This window comes from Astyanax mexicanus, chromosome 17, assembly GCF_023375975.1.
Source record: "Astyanax mexicanus isolate ESR-SI-001 chromosome 17, AstMex3_surface, whole genome shotgun sequence".
NCBI classification, from domain to species: domain Eukaryota; kingdom Metazoa; phylum Chordata; class Actinopteri; order Characiformes; family Acestrorhamphidae; genus Astyanax; species Astyanax mexicanus.
The window spans coordinates 29322473-29341040 of NC_064424.1; positions in this window are offsets into that span (position 1 = coordinate 29322473).

Here is an 18568-nt window from a genome sequence, read left to right on the forward strand (position 1 = left end):
TGTCCCAAAATTTTTCGAACTTTTTTTTGGCTCATAATTTTTTTGGTCCCAAAATTTTTTGAACTTTTTTTTGGGTCAAAATTTTTTTGGTCCAAAATTTTTCGAACTTTTTTTTGGGTCAAAATTTTTTTGGTCCCAAAATTTTTCGAATTTTTTTTGGGTCAAAATTTTTTTGGTCCCAAATTTTTCGAACTTTTTTTTGGGTCAAATTTTTTTTGGTCCCAAAATTTTTCAAAATTTTTTTTGGTTCAAAATTTTTTTGGGTCAAAATTTTTTCGAACTTTTTTTTGGGTCAAAATTTTTTTGGTCCCAAAATTTTTCGAACTTTTTTTTGGGTCAAATTTTTTTTGGTCCCAAAATTTTTCAAAATTTTTTTTGGTTCAAAATTTTGTTGGGTCAAAATTTTTTCGAACTTTTTTTTGGGTCAAAATTTTTTTGGTCCCAAAATTTTTCGAAGTTTTTTTTTGGTCAAAATTTTTTTGGTCCCAAAATTTTTCGAATTTTTTTTTTGGTCAAAATTTTTTTGGTCCCAAAATTTTTCGAACATTTTTTTGGGTCAAAATTTTTTCGAAGTTTTTTTTTGGTCAAACTTTTTTTGGTCCCAAAATTTTTCGAAGTTTTTTTTTGGTCAAAATTTTTTTGGTCCCAAAATTTTTCAAACTTTTTTTTGGGTCAAAATTTTTTGGTCCCAAAATTTTTCAAAATTTTTTTTGGGTCAAATTTTTCTTGGTCCCAAAATTTTTCAAAATTTTTTTTGGTCCCAAAATTTTTCAAAATTTTTTTTGGTTCAAAATTTTTTTGGGTCAAAATTTTTCGAACTTTTTTTTGGGTCAAAATTTTTTTGGTCCCAAAATTTTTCGAACTTTTTTTTGGGTCAAATTTTTTTGGTCCCAAAATTTTTTTGGGTCAAAATTTTTCGAACTTTTTTTTGGGTCAAATTTTTTTTTGTCCCAAAATTTTTCGAACTTTTTTTTGGCTCATAATTTTTTTGGTCCCAAAATTTTTTGAACTTTTTTTTGGGTCAAAATTTTTTTGGTCGAAAATTTTTCGAACTTTTTTTTGGGTCAAAATTTTTTTGGTCCCAAAATTTTTCGAATTTTTTTTGGGTCAAAATTTTTTTGGTCCCAAATTTTTCGAACTTTTTTTTGGGTCAAATTTTTTTTGGTCCCAAAATTTTTCAAAATTTTTTTTGGTTCAAAATTTTTTTGGGTCAAAATTTTTTCGAACTTTTTTTTGGGTCAAAATTTTTTTGGTCCCAAAATTTTTCGAACTTTTTTTTGGGTCAAATTTTTTTTGGTCCCAAAATTTTTCAAATTTTTTTTGGTTCAAAATTTTGTTGGGTCAAAATTTTTTCGAACTTTTTTTTGGGTCAAAATTTTTTTGGTCCCAAAATTTTTCGAAGTTTTTTTTTGGTCAAAATTTTTTTGGTCCCAAAATTTTTCTAATTTTTTTTTTGGTCAAAATTTTTTTGGTCCCAAAATTTTTCGAACATTTTTTTGGGTCAAAATTTTTTCGAAGTTTTTTTTTGGTCAAACTTTTTTTGGTCCCAAAATTTTTCAAACTTTTTTTTGGGTCAAAATTTTTTCGAAGTTTTTTTTGGGTCAAAATTTTTTTGGTCCCAAAATTTTTCGAACTTTTTTTTGGGTCAAATTTTTTGGTGTCAAAATTTTTCGAACATTTTTTTGGTCCCAAAATTTTTCGCATTTTTTTGGGTCAAAATTTTTTTGGTCCCAAAATTTTTTGACCTTTTTTTTGAGTCAAATTTTTTTTGGTCCCAAAATTTTTCAAAATTTTTTTTGGCTCAAAATTTTTTTGGGTCAAAATTTTTTCGAACTTTGTTTTGGGTCAAAATTTTTTTGGTCCCAAAATTTTTCGAACTTTTTTTTTGGTCAAAATTTTTTTGGTCCCAAAATTTTTCGAACATTTTTTTGGGTCAAAATTTTTTCGAAGTTTTTTTTTGGTCAAACTTTTTTTGGTCCCAAAATTTTTCGAAGTTTTTTTTTGGTCAAAATTTTTTTGGTCCCAAAATTTTTCAAACTTTTTTTTGGGTCAAAATTTTTTGGTCCCAAAATTTTTCAAAATTTTTTTTGGGTCAAATTTTTCTTGGTCCCAAAATTTTTCAAAATTTTTTTTGGTCCCAAAATTTTTCAAAATTTTTTTTGGTTCAAAATTTTTTTGGGTCAAAATTTTTCGAACTTTTTTTTGGGTCAAAATTTTTTTGGTCCCAAAATTTTTCGAACTTTTTTTTGGGTCAAATTTTTTTGGTCCCAAAATTTTTTTGGGTCAAAATTTTTCGAACTTTTTTTTGGGTCAAATTTTTTTTTGTCCCAAAATTTTTCGAACTTTTTTTTGGCTCATAATTTTTTTGGTCCCAAAATTTTTTGAACTTTTTTTTGGGTCAAAATTTTTTTGGTCGAAAATTTTTCGAACTTTTTTTTGGGTCAAAATTTTTTTGGTCCCAAAATTTTTCGAATTTTTTTTGGGTCAAAATTTTTTTGGTCCCAAATTTTTCGAACTTTTTTTTGGGTCAAATTTTTTTTGGTCCCAAAATTTTTCAAAATTTTTTTTGGTTCAAAATTTTTTTGGGTCAAAATTTTTTCGAACTTTTTTTTGGGTCAAAATTTTTTTGGTCCCAAAATTTTTCGAACTTTTTTTTGGGTCAAATTTTTTTTGGTCCCAAAATTTTTCAAATTTTTTTTTGGTTCAAAATTTTGTTGGGTCAAAATTTTTTCGAACTTTTTTTTGGGTCAAAATTTTTTTGGTCCCAAAATTTTTCGAAGTTTTTTTTTGGTCAAAATTTTTTTGGTCCCAAAATTTTTCGAATTTTTTTTTTGGTCAAAATTTTTTTGGTCCCAAAATTTTTCGAACATTTTTTTGGGTCAAAATTTTTTCGAAGTTTTTTTTTGGTCAAACTTTTTTTGGTCCCAAAATTTTTCGAAGTTTTTTTTTGGTCAAAATTTTTTTGGTCCCAAAATTTTTCAAACTTTTTTTTGGGTCAAAATTTTTTCGAAGTTTTTTTTGGGTCAAAATTTTTTTGGTCCCAAAATTTTTCGAACTTTTTTTTGGGTCAAATTTTTTGGTGTCAAAATTTTTCGAACATTTTTTTGGTCCCAAAATTTTTCGCATTTTTTTGGGTCAAAATTTTTTTGGTCCCAAAATTTTTTGACCTTTTTTTTGAGTCAAATTTTTTTTGGTCCCAAAATTTTTCAAAATTTTTTTTGGCTCAAAATTTTTTTGGGTCAAAATTTTTTCGAACTTTGTTTTGGGTCAAAATTTTTTTGGTCCCAAAATTTTTCGAACTTTTTTTTTGGTCAAAATTTTTTTGGTCCCAAAATTTTTCGAAGTTTTTTTTTGGTCAAAATTTTTTTGGTCCCAAAATTTTTCGAACTTTTTTTTTGGTCAAAATTTTTTTGGTCCCAAAATTTTTCAAACATTTTTTTGGTCCCAAAATTTTTCGCATTTTTTTTGGGTCAAAATTTTTTTGGTCCCAAAATTTTTCGAACTTTTTTTTGGGTCAAATTTTTTTTGGTCCCAAAATTTTTCAAAATTTTTTTTGGCTCAAAATTTTTTTGGGTCAAAATTTTTTCGAACTTTTTTTTGGGTCAAAATTTTTTTGGTCCCAAAATTTTTCGAACTTTTTTTTGGGTCAAAATTTTTTTGGTCCCAAAATTTTTCGAACTTTTTTTTTGGTCAAAATTTTTTTGGTCCCAAAATTTTTCGAAGTTTTTTTTTGGTCAAAATTTATTTGGTCCCAAAATTTTTCGAACTTTTTTTTGGGTCAAATTTTTTTTTGTCCCAAAATTTTTCGAACTTTTTTTTGGCTCATAATTTTTTTGGTCCCAAAATTTTTCGAACTTTTTTTTGGGTCAAAATTTTTTTGGTCCAAAATTTTTCGAACTTTTTTTTGGGTCAAAATTTTTTTGGTCCCAAAATTTTTCAAACTTTTTTTTTGGTCAAAATTTTTTCGAAGTTTTTTTTGGGTCAAAATTTTTTTGGTCCCAAAATTTTTCGAACTTTTTTTTGGGTCAAATTTTTTTTGTCCCAAAATTTTTCGAACTTTTTTTTGGGTCAAAATTTTTTTGGTCCCAAAATTTTTCGAACTTTTTTTTGGGTCAAAATTTTTTTGGTCCCAAAATTTTTCGAACTTTTTTTTGGGTCAAATTTTTTTTGGTCCTAAAATTTTTCAAAATTTTTTTTGGTTCAAAATTTTTTTGGGTCTAAATTTTTTCGAACTTTTTTTTGGGTCAAAAATTTTTTGGTCCCAAAATTTTTCGAATTTTTTTTTAGGGTCAAAATTTTTTTGGTCCCAAAATTTTTCGAACATTTTTTTGGGTCAAAATTTTTTCGAAGTTTTTTTTTGGTCAAACTTTTTTTGGTCCCAAAATTTTTCGAAGTTTTTTTTTGGTCAAAATTTTTTTGGTCCCAAAATTTTTCAAACTTTTTTTTGGGTCAAAATTTTTTCGAAGTTTTTTTTGGGTCAAAATTTTTTTGGTCCCAAAATTTTTCGAACTTTTTTTTGGGTCAAATTTTTTGGTCCCAAAATTTTTCGAACTTTTTTTTGGGTCAAATTTTTCTTGGTCCCAAAATTTTTCAAAATTTTTTTTGGTCCCAAAATTTTTCAAAATTTTTTTTGGTCAAACTTTTTTTGGTCCCAAAATTTTTCGAAGTTTTTTTTTGGTCAAAATTTTTTTGGTCCCAAAATTTTTCAAACTTTTTTTTGGGTCAACATTATTTCGAAGTTTTTTTTGGGTCAAAATTTTTTTGGTCCCAAAATTTTTCGAATTTTTTTTGGGTCAAAATTTTTTGGTCCCAAAATTTTTCGAACTTTTTTTTGGGTCAAATTTTTCTTGGTCCCAAAATTTTTCAAAATTTTTTTTGGTCCCAAAATTTTTCAAAATTTTTTTTGGTTCAAAATTTTTTTGGGTCAAAATTTTTCGAACTTTTTTTTGGGTCAAAATTTTTTTGGTCCCAAAATTTTTCGAACTTTTTTTTGGGTCAAATTTTTTTGGTCCCAAAATTTTTCAAAATTTTTTTTGGTTCAAAATTTTTTTGGGTCAAAATTTTTCGAACTTTTTTTTGGGTCAAATTTTTTTTTGTCCCAAAATTTTTCGAACTTTTTTTTGGCTCATAATTTTTTTGGTCCCAAAATTTTTTGAACTTTTTTTTGGGTCAAAATTTTTTTGGTCCAAAATTTTTTCGAACTTTTTTTTGGGTCAAAATTTTTTTAGTCCCAAAATTTTTCGAATTTTTTTTGGGTCAAAATTTTTTTGGTCCCAAATTTTTCGAACTTTTTTTTGGGTCAAATTTTTTTTGGTCCCAAAATTTTTCAAAATTTTTTTTGGTTCAAAATTTTTTTGGGTCAAAATTTTTTCGAACTTTTTTTTGGGTCAAAATTTTTTTGGTCCCAAAATTTTTCGAACTTTTTTTTGGGTCAAATTTTTTTTGGTCCCAAAATTTTTCAAAATTTTTTTTGGTTCAAAATTTTGTTGGGTCAAAATTTTTTCGAACTTTTTTTTGGGTCAAAATTTTTTTGGTCCCAAAATTTTTCGAAGTTTTTTTTTGGTCAAAATTTTTTTGGTCCCAAAATTTTTCGAATTTTTTTTTTGGTCAAAATTTTTTTGGTCCCAAAATTTTTCGAACATTTTTTTGGGTCAAAATTTTTTCGAAGTTTTTTTTTGGTCAAACTTTTTTTGGTCCCAAAATTTTTCGAAGTTTTTTTTTGGTCAAAATTTTTTTGGTCCCAAAATTTTTCAAACTTTTTTTTGGGTCAAAATTTTTTTGGTCCCAAAATTTTTCGAACTTTTTTTTGGGTCAAATTTTTTTTGGTCCCAAAATTTTTCAAAATTTTTTTTGGGTCAAAATTTTTTTGGTCCCAAAATTTTTCAAAATTTTTTTTGGTTAAAAATTTTTTTGGGTCAAAATTTTTTCGAACTTTTTTTTGGGTCCAAATTTTTTTGGTCCCAAAATTTTTCAAAATTTTTTTCGAAGTTTTTTTTTGGTCAAAATTTTTTTGGTCCCAAAATTTTTTCGAACTTTTTTTTGGGTCAAAATTTTTTTGGTCCCAAAATTTTTCGAAGTTTTTTTTTGGTCAAAATTTTTTTGGTCCCAAAATTTTTCGAACTTTTTTTTGGGTCAAACTTTTTTTGGTCCCAAAATTTTTCAAAATTTTTTTTGGGTCAAAATTTTTTTGGTCCCAAAATTTTTCGAAGTTTTTTTTTGGTCAAAATTTTTTGGTCCCAAAATTTTTCGAATTTTTTTTGGGTCAAAATTTTTTTGGTCACAAAATTTTTCGAACTTTTTTTTGGGTCAAAATTTTTTTGGTCCCAAAATTTTTCGAAGTTTTTTTTGGGTCAAAATTTTTTTGGACCCAAAATTTTTCGAATTTTTTTTGGGTCAAAATTTTTTTGGTCCCAAAATTTTTTGAACTTTTTTTTGGGTCAAAATTTTTTCGAAGTTTTTTTTTGGTCAAATTTTTTTTGGTCCCAAATTTTTTCAAAATTTTTTTTGGCTCAAAATTTTTTTGGGTCAAAATTTTTTCGAACTTTATTTTGGGTCAAAATTTTTTTGGTCCCAAAATTTTTCGAAGTTTTTTTTTGGTCAAAATTTTTTTGGTCCCAAAATTTTTCGAACTTTTTTTTTGGTCAAAATTTTTTTGGTCCCAAAATTTTTCAAACTTGTTTTTGGGTCAAAATTTTTTCGAATTTTTTTTTGGTCAAAATTTTTTTGGTCCCAAAATTTTTCAAACTTTTTTTTGGGTCAAAATTTTTAGAAGTTTTTTTTGGCTCAAAATTTTTTTGGTCCCAAAATTTTTCGAACTTTTTTTATGGTCAAAATTTTTTCGAAGTTTTTTTTTGGTCAAAATTTTTTTGGTCCCAAAATTTTTCGAATTTTTTTTGGGTCAAAAATTTTTTGGTCCCAAAATTTTTCGAACTTTTTTTTGGGTCAAATTTTTTTTGGTCCCAAAATTTTTCGAAGTTTTTTTTGGGTCAAATTTTTTTTGGTCCCAAAATTTTTCGAAGTTTTTTTTTGGTCAAAATTTTTTTGGTCCCAAAATTTTTTCGAACTTTTTTTTGGGTCAAAATTTTTTTGGTCCCAAAATTTTTCGAAGTTTTTTTTTGGTCAAAATTTTTTTGGTCCCAAAATTTTTCGAATTTTTTTTGGGTCAAATTTTTTTTGGTCCCAAAATTTTTCGAAGTTTTTTTTTGGTCAAATTTTTTTGGTCCCAAAATTTTTCGAACTTTTTTTTTGGTCAAAATTTTTTTGGTCCCAAAATTTTTCAAACTTTTTTTTGGGTCAAAATTTTTTCGAACTTTTTTTTGGGTCAAAATTTTTTTGGTCCCAAAATTTTTTGAAGTTTTTTTTTGGTCAAAATTTTTTTGGTCCTAAAATTTTTCAAACTTTTTTTTGGGTCAAAATTTTTAGAAGGTTTTTTTGGCTCAAAATTTTTTTGGTCCCAAAATTTTTCAAACTTTTTTTTGGGTCAAAATTTTTTTGGTCCAAAATTTTTCGAACTTTTTTTTGGGTCAAAATTTTTTTGGTCCCAAAATTTTTCGAATTTTTTTTGGGTCAAAATTTTATTGGTCCCAAAATTTTTCAAACTTTTTTTTGGGTCAAATTTTTTTTGGTCCCAAAATTTTTCGAACTTTTTTTTAGGTCAAATTTATTTTGGTCCCAAAATTTTTCGAATTTTTTTTGGGTCAAAATTTTTTTGGTCCCAAAATTTTTCGAATTTTTTTTGGGTCAAAATTTTTTTGGTCCCAAAATTTTTCGAACTTTTTTTTGGGTCAAATTTTTTTTGGTCCCAAAATTTTTCAAAATTTTTTTTGGTTCAAAATTTTTTTGGTCCCAAAATTTTTCGAACTTTTTTTTGGGTCAAACTTTTTTTGGTCCCAAAATTTTTCAAAATTTTTTTTGGTTCAAATTTTTTTTGGGTCAAAATTGTTTCGAACTTTTTTTTGGGTCAAAATTTTTTTGGTCCCAAAATTTTTCGAACTTTTTTTTAGGTCAAATTTTTTTTGGTCCCAAAATTTTTCGAATTTTTTTTGGGTCAAAATTTTTTTGGTCCCAAAATTTTTCGAATTTTTTTTGGGTCAAAATTTTTTTGGTCCCAAAATTTTTCGAACTTTTTTTTGGGTCAAATTTTTTTTGGTCCCAAAATTTTTCAAAATTTTTTTTGGTTCAAAATTTTTTTGGTCCCAAAATTTTTCGAACTTTTTTTTGGGTCAAACTTTTTTTGGTCCCAAAATTTTTAAAAAATTTTTTTGGTTCAAAATTTTTTTGGGTCAAAATTTTTTCTAACTTTTTTTTGGGTCAAAATTTTTTTGGTCCCAAAATTTTTAGAAGTTTTTTTTGGGTCAAAATTTTTTTGGTCCCAAAATTTTTCGAATTTTTTTTGGGTCAAAATTTTTTTGGTCCCAAAATTTTTCGAATTTTTTTTGGGTCAAAATTTTTTTGGTCCCAAAATTTTTCGAACTTTTTTTTGGGTCAAAATTTTTTTGGTCCCAAAAATTTTCAAACTTTTTTTTGGGTCAAAATTTTTTTGGTCCCAAAATTTTTCGAAATTTTTTTTGGGTCAAATTTTTTTTGGTCCCAAAATTTTTCAAAATTTTTTTTGGGTCAAAATTTTTTTGGTCCCAAAATTTTTCAAAATTTTTTTTGGTTAAAAATTTTTTTGGGTCAAAATTTTTTCGAACTTTTTTTTGGGTCCAAATTTTTTTGGTCCCAAAATTTTTCGAAATTTTTTTTGGGTCAAATTTTTTTTGGTCCCAAAATTTTTCAAAATTTTTTTCGAAGTTTTTTTTTGGTCAAAATTTTTTTGGTCCCAAAATTTTTTCGAACTTTTTTTTGGGTCAAAATTTTTTTGGTCCCAAAATTTTTCGAAGTTTTTTTTTGGTCAAAATTTTTTTGGTCCCAAAATTTTTCGAACTTTTTTTTGGGTCAAACTTTTTTGGTCCCAAAATTTTTCAAAATTTTTTTGGGGTCAAAATTTTTTTGGTCCCAAAATTTTTCGAAGTTTTTTTTTTGTCAAAATTTTTCGTCCCAAAATTTTTCGAATTTTTTTTGGGTCAAAATTTTTTTGGTCACAAAATTTTTCGAACTTTTTTTTGGGTCAAAATTTTTTTGGTCCCAAAATTTTTCGAACTTTTTTTTGGGTCAAAATTTTTTTGGTCCCAAAATTTTTGAATTTTTTTTGGGTCAAAATTTTTTTGGTCCCAAAATTTTTCGAACTTTTTTTTGGGTCAAAATTTTTTCGAAGTTTTTTTTTGGTCAAATTTTTTTTGGTCCCAAATTTTTTCAAAATTTTTTTTGGCTCAAAATTTTTTTGGGTCAAAATTTTTTCGAACTTTATTTTGGGTCAAAATTTTTTTGGTCCCAAAATTTTTCGAAGTTTTTTTTTGGTCAAAATTTTTTTGGTCCCAAAATTTTTCGAACTTTTTTTTGGGTCAAAATTTTTTTGGTCCCAAAATTTTTCAAACTTGTTTTTGGGTCAAAATTTTTTCGAATTTTTTTTTGGCTCAAAATTTTTTTGGTCCCAAAATTTTTCGAAGTTTTTTTTTGGTCAAAATTTTTTTGGTCCCAAAATTTTTCAAACTTTTTTTTGGGTCAAAATTTTTAGAAGTTTTTTTTGGCTCAAAATTTTTTTGGTCCCAAAATTTTTCGAACTTTTTTTATGGTCAAAATTTTTTCGAAGTTTTTTTTTGGTCAAAATTTTTTTGGTCCCAAAATTTTTCGAATTTTTTTTTGGGTCAAATTTTTTTTGGTCCCAAAATTTTTCGAAGTTTTTTTTGGGTCAAATTTTTTTTGGTCCCAAAATTTTTCGAAGTTTTTTTTTGGTCAAAATTTTTTTGGTCCCAAAATTTTTTCGAACTTTTTTTTGGGTCAAAATTTTTTTGGTCCCAAAATTTTTCGAAGTTTTTTTTTGGTCAAAATTTTTTTGGTCCCAAAATTTTTCGAATTTTTTTTGGGTCAAATTTTTTTTGGTCCCAAAATTTTTCGAATTTTTTTTGGGTCAAATTTTTTTTGGTCCCAAAATTTTTCGAAGTTTTTTTTTGGTCAAATTTTTTTGGTCCCAAAATTTTTCGAAGTTTTTTTTTGGTCAAAATTTTTTTGGTCCCAAAATTTTTCGAACTTTTTTTTTGGTCAAAATTTTTTTGGTCCCAAAATTTTTCAAACTTTTTTTTGGGTCAAAATTTTTTCGAACTTTTTTTTGGGTCAAAATTTTTTTGGTCCCAAAATTTTTTGAAGTTTTTTTTTGGTCAAAATTTTTTTGGTCTTAAAATTTTTCAAACTTTTTTTTGGGTCAAAATTTTTAGAAGTTTTTTTTGGCTCAAAATTTTTTTGGTCCCAAAATTTTTCAAACTTTTTTTTGGGTCAAAACTTTTTTGGTCCAAAATTTTTCGAACTTTTTTTTGGGTCAAAATTTTTTTGGTCCCAAAATTTTTCGAATTTTTTTTGGGTCAAAAATTTATTGGTCCCAAAATTTTTCAAACTTTTTTTTGGGTCAAATTTTTTTTGGTCCCAAAATTTTTCGAACTTTTTTTTAGGTCAAATTTTTTTTGGTCCCAAAATTTTTCGAATTTTTTTTGGGTCAAAATTTTTTTGGTCCCAAAATTTTTCGAATTTTTTTTGGGTCAAAATTTTTTTGGTCCCAAAATTTTTCAAAATTTTTTTTGGTTCAAAATTTTTTTGGTCCCAAAATTTTTCGAACTTTTTTTGGGTCAAACTTTTTTTGGTCCCAAAATTTTTCAAAATTTTTTTTGGTTCAAATTTTTTTTGGGTCAAAATTGTTTCGAACTTTTTTTTGGGTCAAAATTTTTTTGGTCCCAAAATTTTTCGAAGTTTTTTTTGGGTCAAAATTTTTTTGGTCCCAAAATTTTTCGAATTTTTTTTGGGTCAAAATTTTTTTGGTCCCAAAATTTTTCGAACTTTTTTTTGTGTCAAAATTTTTTTGGTCCCAAAATTTTTCGAAGTTTTTTTTGGGTCAAAATTTTTTTGGTCCCAAAATTTTTCGAATTTTTTTTGGGTCAAAATTTTTTTGGTCCCAAAATTTTTCGAACTTTTTTTTGGGTCAAAATTTTTTTGGTCCCAAAAATTTTCAAACTTTTTTTTGGGTCAAATTTTTTTTGGTCCCAAAATTTTTCGAACTTTTTTTTAGGTCAAATTTTTTTTGGTCCCAAAATTTTTCGAATTTTTTTTGGGTCAAAATTTTTTTGGTCCCAAAATTTTTCGAATTTTTTTTGGGTCAAAATTTTTTTGGTCCCAAAATTTTTCGAACTTTTTTTTGGGTCAAAATTTTTTTGGTCCCAAAATTTTTCAAAATTTTTTTTGGTTCAAAATTTTTTTGGTCCCAAAATTTTTCGAACTTTTTTTGGGTCAAACTTTTTTTGGTCCCAAAATTTTTAAAAATTTTTTTTGGTTCAAAATTTTTTTGGTCCCAAAATTTTTCTAATTTTTTTTGGGTCAAAATTTTTTTGGTCCCAAAATTTTTCGAACTTTTTTTTGGGTCAAATTTTTTTTGGTCCCAAAATTTGTCAAAATTTTTTTTGGTTCAAAATTTTTTTGGTCCCAAAATTTTTCGAACTTTTTTTGGGTCAAACTTTTTTTGGTCCCAAAATTTTTAAAAAATTTTTTTGGTTCAAAATTTTTTTGGGTCAAAATTTTTTCGAACTTTTTTTTGGGTCAAAATTTTTTTGGTTCCAAAATTTTTCGAAGTTTTTTTTTGGTCAAATTTTTTTTGGTCCCAAAATTTTTCGAATTTTTTTTGGGTCAAAATTTTTTGTCCCAAAATTTTTCGAACTTTTTTTGGGTCAAAATTTTTAGAAGATTTTTTTGGGTCAAAATTTTTTTGGATCAAAATTTTTTCGAACTTTTTTTTGGGTCAAAAGTTTTTTTGGTCCCAAAATTTTTCGAACTTTTTTTTGGGTCAAAATTTTTTTGGTCCCAAAATTTTTCGAACTTTTTTTTGGGTCAAAATTTTTTTGGTCCCAAAATTTTTAGAAGTTTTTTTTGGGTCAAAATTTTTTTAGTCCCAAAATTTTTCGAATTTTTTTTGGGTCAAAATTTTTTTGGTCCCAAAATTTTTCGAATTTTTTTTGGGTCAAAATTTTTTTGGTCCCAAAATTTTTCGAACTTTTTTTTGGGTCAAAATTTTTTTGGTCCCAAAAATTTTCAAACTTTTTTTTGGGTCAAATTTTTTTTGGTCCCAAAATTTTTCGAACTTTTTTTTAGGTCAAATTTTTTTTGGTCCCAAAATTTTTCGAATTTTTTTTGGGTCAAAATTTTTTTGGTCCCAAAATTTTTCGAATTTTTTTTGGGTCAAAATTTTTTTGGTCACAAAATTTTTCGAACTTTTTTTTGGGTCAAAATTTTTTTGGTCCCAAAATTTTTAGAAGTTTTTTTTGGGTCAAAATTTTTTTGGTCCCAAAATTTTTCGAATTTTTTTTGGGTCAAAATTTTTTTGGTCCCAAAATTTTTCGAACTTTTTTTTGGGTCAAAATTTTTTTGGTCCCAAAATTTTTCGAACTTTTTTTTGGGTCAAATTTTTTTTGGTCCCAAAATTTTTCAAACTTTTTTTTTGGGTCAAAATTTTTAGAAGTTTTTTTTGGCTCAAAATTTTTTTGGTCCCAAAATTTTTCAAACTTTTTTTTGGGTCAAAATTTTTTTGGTCCCAAAATTTTTCAAACTTTTTTTTGGGTCAAAATTTTTTTTGGTCCCAAAATTTTTCAAAATTTTTTTTGGTTCAAAATTTTTTTGGGTCAAAATTTTTTCGAACATTTTTTTGGGTCAAAATTTTTTTGGTCCCAAAATTTTTCGAACTTTTTTTTGGGTCAATTTTTTTTTGGTCCCAACATTTTTCAAATTTTTTTTTTTTCAAAATTTTTTTGGATCAAAATTTTTTCGAACTTTTTTTTGGGTCAAAATTTTTTTGGTCCCAAAATTTTTCAAACTTTTTTTTGGGTCAAATTTTTTTTGGTCCCAAAATTTTTCAAACTTTTTTTTGGTTCAAAATTTTTTTGGTCCCAAAATTTTTCAAACTTTTTTTTGGGTCAAAATTTTTAGAAGTTTTTTTTGGCTCAAAATTTTTTTGGTCCCAAAATTTTTCAAACTTTTTTTTGGGTCAAAACTTTTTTGGTCCAAAATTTTTCGAACTTTTTTTTGGGTCAAAATTTTTTTGGTCCCAAAATTTTTCGAATTTTTTTTGGGTCAAAAATTTATTGGTCCCAAAATTTTTCAAACTTTTTTTTGGGTCAAATTTTTTTTGGTCCCAAAATTTTTCGAACTTTTTTTTAGGTCAAATTTTTTTTGGTCCCAAAATTTTTCGAATTTTTTTTGGGTCAAAATTTTTTTGGTCCCAAAATTTTTCGAATTTTTTTTGGGTCAAAATTTTTTTGGTCCCAAAATTTTTCAAAATTTTTTTTGGTTCAAAATTTTTTTGGTCCCAAAATTTTTCGAACTTTTTTTGGGTCAAACTTTTTTTGGTCCCAAAATTTTTCAAAATTTTTTTTGGTTCAAATTTTTTTTGGGTCAAAATTGTTTCGAACTTTTTTTTGGGTCAAAATTTTTTTGGTCCCAAAATTTTTCGAAGTTTTTTTTGGGTCAAAATTTTTTTGGTCCCAAAATTTTTCGAATTTTTTTTGGGTCAAAATTTTTTTGGTCCCAAAATTTTTCGAACTTTTTTTTGTGTCAAAATTTTTTTGGTCCCAAAATTTTTCGAAGTTTTTTTTGGGTCAAAATTTTTTTGGTCCCAAAATTTTTCGAATTTTTTTTGGGTCAAAATTTTTTTGGTCCCAAAATTTTTCGAACTTTTTTTTGGGTCAAAATTTTTTTGGTCCCAAAAATTTTCAAACTTTTTTTTGGGTCAAATTTTTTTTGGTCCCAAAATTTTTCGAACTTTTTTTTAGGTCAAATTTTTTTTGGTCCCAAAATTTTTCGAATTTTTTTTGGGTCAAAATTTTTTTGGTCCCAAAATTTTTCGAATTTTTTTTGGGTCAAAATTTTTTTGGTCCCAAAATTTTTCGAACTTTTTTTTGGGTCAAAATTTTTTTGGTCCCAAAATTTTTCAAAATTTTTTTTGGTTCAAAATTTTTTTGGTCCCAAAATTTTTCGAACTTTTTTTGGGTCAAACTTTTTTTGGTCCCAAAATTTTTAAAAATTTTTTTTGGTTCAAAATTTTTTTGGTCCCAAAATTTTTCTAATTTTTTTTGGGTCAAAATTTTTTTGGTCCCAAAATTTTTCGAACTTTTTTTTGGGTCAAATTTTTTTTGGTCCCAAAATTTGTCAAAATTTTTTTTGGTTCAAAATTTTTTTGGTCCCAAAATTTTTCGAACTTTTTTTGGGTCAAACTTTTTTTGGTCCCAAAATTTTTAAAAAATTTTTTTGGTTCAAAATTTTTTTGGGTCAAAATTTTTTCGAACTTTTTTTTGGGTCAAAATTTTTTTGGTTCCAAAATTTTTCGAAGTTTTTTTTTGGTCAAATTTTTTTTGGTCCCAAAATTTTTCGAATTTTTTTTGGGTCAAAATTTTTTGTCCCAAAATTTTTCGAACTTTTTTTGGGTCAAAATTTTTAGAAGTTTTTTTTGGGTCAAAATTTTTTTGGATCAAAATTTTTTCGAACTTTTTTTTGGGTCAAAAGTTTTTTTGGTCCCAAAATTTTTCGAACTTTTTTTTGGGTCAAAATTTTTTTGGTCCCAAAATTTTTCGAACTTTTTTTTGGGTCAAAATTTTTTTGGTCCCAAAATTTTTAGAAGTTTTTTTTGGGTCAAAATTTTTTTAGTCCCAAAATTTTTCGAATTTTTTTTGGGTCAAAATTTTTTTGGTCCCAAAATTTTTCGAATTTTTTTTGGGTCAAAATTTTTTTGGTCCCAAAATTTTTCGAACTTTTTTTTGGGTCAAAATTTTTTTGGTCCCAAAAATTTTCAAACTTTTTTTTGGGTCAAATTTTTTTTGGTCCCAAAATTTTTCGAACTTTTTTTTAGGTCAAATTTTTTTTGGTCCCAAAATTTTTCGAATTTTTTTTGGGTCAAAATTTTTTTGGTCCCAAAATTTTTCGAATTTTTTTTGGGTCAAAATTTTTTTGGTCACAAAATTTTTCGAACTTTTTTTTGGGTCAAAATTTTTTTGGTCCCAAAATTTTTAGAAGTTTTTTTTGGGTCAAAATTTTTTTGGTCCCAAAATTTTTCGAATTTTTTTTGGGTCAAAATTTTTTTGGTCCCAAAATTTTTCGAACTTTTTTTTGGGTCAAAATTTTTTTGGTCCCAAAATTTTTCGAACTTTTTTTTGGGTCAAATTTTTTTTGGTCCCAAAATTTTTCAAACTTTTTTTTTGGGTCAAAATTTTTAGAAGTTTTTTTTGGCTCAAAATTTTTTTGGTCCCAAAATTTTTCAAACTTTTTTTTGGGTCAAAATTTTTTTGGTCCCAAAATTTTTCAAACTTTTTTTTGGGTCAAAATTTTTTTTGGTCCCAAAATTTTTCAAAATTTTTTTTGGTTCAAAATTTTTTTGGGTCAAAATTTTTTCGAACATTTTTTTGGGTCAAAATTTTTTTGGTCCCAAAATTTTTCGAACTTTTTTTTGGGTCAATTTTTTTTTGGTCCCAACATTTTTCAAATTTTTTTTTTTTCAAAATTTTTTTGGATCAAAATTTTTTCGAACTTTTTTTTGGGTCAAAATTTTTTTGGTCCCAAAATTTTTCAAACTTTTTTTTGGGTCAAATTTTTTTTGGTCCCAAAATTTTTCAAACTTTTTTTTGGTTCAAAATTTTTTTGGTCCCAAAATTTTTCAAACTTTTTTTTGGGTCAAAATTTTTAGAAGTTTTTTTTGGCTCAAAATTTTTTTGGTCCCAAAATTTTTCAAACTTTTTTTTGGGTCAAAATTTTTTTGGTCCCAAAATTTTTCAAACTTTTTTTTGGGTCAAAATTTTTTTGGTCCCAAAATTTTTCGAACTTTTTTTTGGGTCAAATTTTTTTTGGTCCCAACATTTTTCAAAATTTTTTTTGGTTCAAAATTTTTTTGGGTCAAAATTTTTTCGAACTTTTTTTTGGGTCAAAATTATTTTGGTCCCAAAATTTTTCGAATTTTTTTTGGGTCAAAATTTTTTTGGATCAAAATTTTTTCGAACTTTTTTTTGGGTCAAAATTTTTTTGGTCCCAAAATTTTTCGAACTTTTTTTTGGGAAAAATTTTTTTGGTCCCAAAATTTTTCAAACTTTTTTTTGGGTCAAAATTTTTAGAAGTTTTTTTTGGCTCAAATTTTTTTTGGTCCCAAAATTTTTCGAACTTTTTTTTGGGTCAAATTTTTTTTGGTCCCAAAATTTTTCAAACTTTTTTTTTGGGTCAAAATTTTTAGAAGTTTTTTTTGGCTCAAAATTTTTTTGGTCCCAAAATTTTTCAAACTTTTTTTTGGGTCAAAATTTTTTTGGTCCCAAAATTTTTCAAACTTTTTTTTGGGTCAAAATTTTTTTGGTCCCAAAATTTTTCGAACTTTTTTTTGGGTCAAATTTTTTTTGGTCCCAACATTTTTCAAAATTTTTTTTGGTTCAAAATTTTTTTGGGTCAAAATTTTTTCGAACTTTTTTTTGGGTCAAAATTATTTTGGTCCCAAAATTTTTCGAATTTTTTTTGGGTCAAAATTTTTTTGGTCCCAAAATTTTTCGAATTTTTTTTGGGTCAAAATTTTTTTGGTCCCAAAATTTTTCGAACTTTTTTTTGGGTCAAAATTTTTTTGGTCCCAAAATTTTTAGAAGTTTTTTTTGGGTCAAAATTTTTTTGGTCCCAAAATTTTTCGAATTTTTTTTGGGTCAAAATTTTTTTGGTCCCAAAATTTTTCGAACTTTTTTTTGGGTCAAAATTTTTTTGGTCCCAAAATTTTTCGAACTTTTTTTTGGGTCAAATTTTTTTTGGTCCCAAAATTTTTCAAACTTTTTTTTTGGGTCAAAATTTTTAGAAGTTTTTTTTGGCTCAAAATTTTTTTGGTCCCAAAATTTTTCAAACTTTTTTTTGGGTCAAAATTTTTTTGGTCCCAAAATTTTTCAAACTTTTTTTTGGGTCAAAATTTTTTTTGGTCCCAAAATTTTTCAAAATTTTTTTTGGTTCAAAATTTTTTTGGGTCAAAATTTTTTCGAACATTTTTTTGGGTCAAAATTTTTTTGGTCCCAAAATTTTTCGAACTTTTTTTTGGGTCAATTTTTTTTTGGTCCCAACATTTTTCAAATTTTTTTTTTTTCAAAATTTTTTTGGATCAAAATTTTTTCGAACTTTTTTTTGGGTCAAAATTTTTTTGGTCCCAAAATTTTTCAAACTTTTTTTTGGGTCAAATTTTTTTTGGTCCCAAAATTTTTCAAACTTTTTTTTGGTTCAAAATTTTTTTGGTCCCAAAATTTTTCAAACTTTTTTTTGGGTCAAAATTTTTAGAAGTTTTTTTTGGCTCAAAATTTTTTTGGTCCCAAAATTTTTCAAACTTTTTTTTGGGTCAAAATTTTTTTGGTCCCAAAATTTTTCAAACTTTTTTTTGGGTCAAAATTTTTTTGGTCCCAAAATTTTTCGAACTTTTTTTTGGGTCAAATTTTTTTTGGTCCCAACATTTTTCAAAATTTTTTTTGGTTCAAAATTTTTTTGGGTCAAAATTTTTTCGAACTTTTTTTTGGGTCAAAATTATTTTGGTCCCAAAATTTTTCGAATTTTTTTTGGGTCAAAATTTTTTTGGATCAAAATTTTTTCGAACTTTTTTTTGGGTCAAAATTTTTTTGGTCCCAAAATTTTTCGAACTTTTTTTTGGGAAAAATTTTTTTGGTCCCAAAATTTTTCAAACTTTTTTTTGGGTCAAAATTTTTAGAAGTTTTTTTTGGCTCAAAATTTTTTTGGTCCCAAAATTTTTCGAACTTTTTTTTGGGTCAAATTTTTTTTGGTCCCAAAATTTTTCAAACTTTTTTTTTGGGTCAAAATTTTTAGAAGTTTTTTTTGGCTCAAAATTTTTTTGGTCCCAAAATTTTTCAAACTTTTTTTTGGGTCAAAATTTTTTTGGTCCCAAAATTTTTCAAACTTTTTTTTGGGTCAAAATTTTTTTGGTCCCAAAATTTTTCGAACTTTTTTTTGGGTCAAATTTTTTTTGGTCCCAACATTTTTCAAAATTTTTTTTGGTTCAAAATTTTTTTGGGTCAAAATTTTTTCGAACTTTTTTTTGGGTCAAAATTATTTTGGTCCCAAAATTTTTCGAATTTTTTTTGGGTCAAAATTTTTTTGGATCAAAATTTTTTCGAACTTTTTTTTGGGTCAAAATTTTTTTGGTCCCAAATTTTTTCGAACTTTTTTTTGGGAAAAATTTTTTTGGTCCCAAAATTTTTCAAACTTTTTTTTGGGTCAAAATTTTTAGAAGTTTTTTTTGGCTCAAAATTTTTTTGGATCAAAATTTTTTCGAACTTTTTTTTGGGTCAAAATTTTTTTGGTCCCAAAATTTTTCGAACTTTTTTTTGGGTCAAAATTTTTTTGGTCCCAAAATTTTTCGAACTTTTTTTTGGGTCAAAATTTTTTTGGTCCCAAAATTTTTCGAATTTTTTTTGGGTCAAAATTTTTTTGG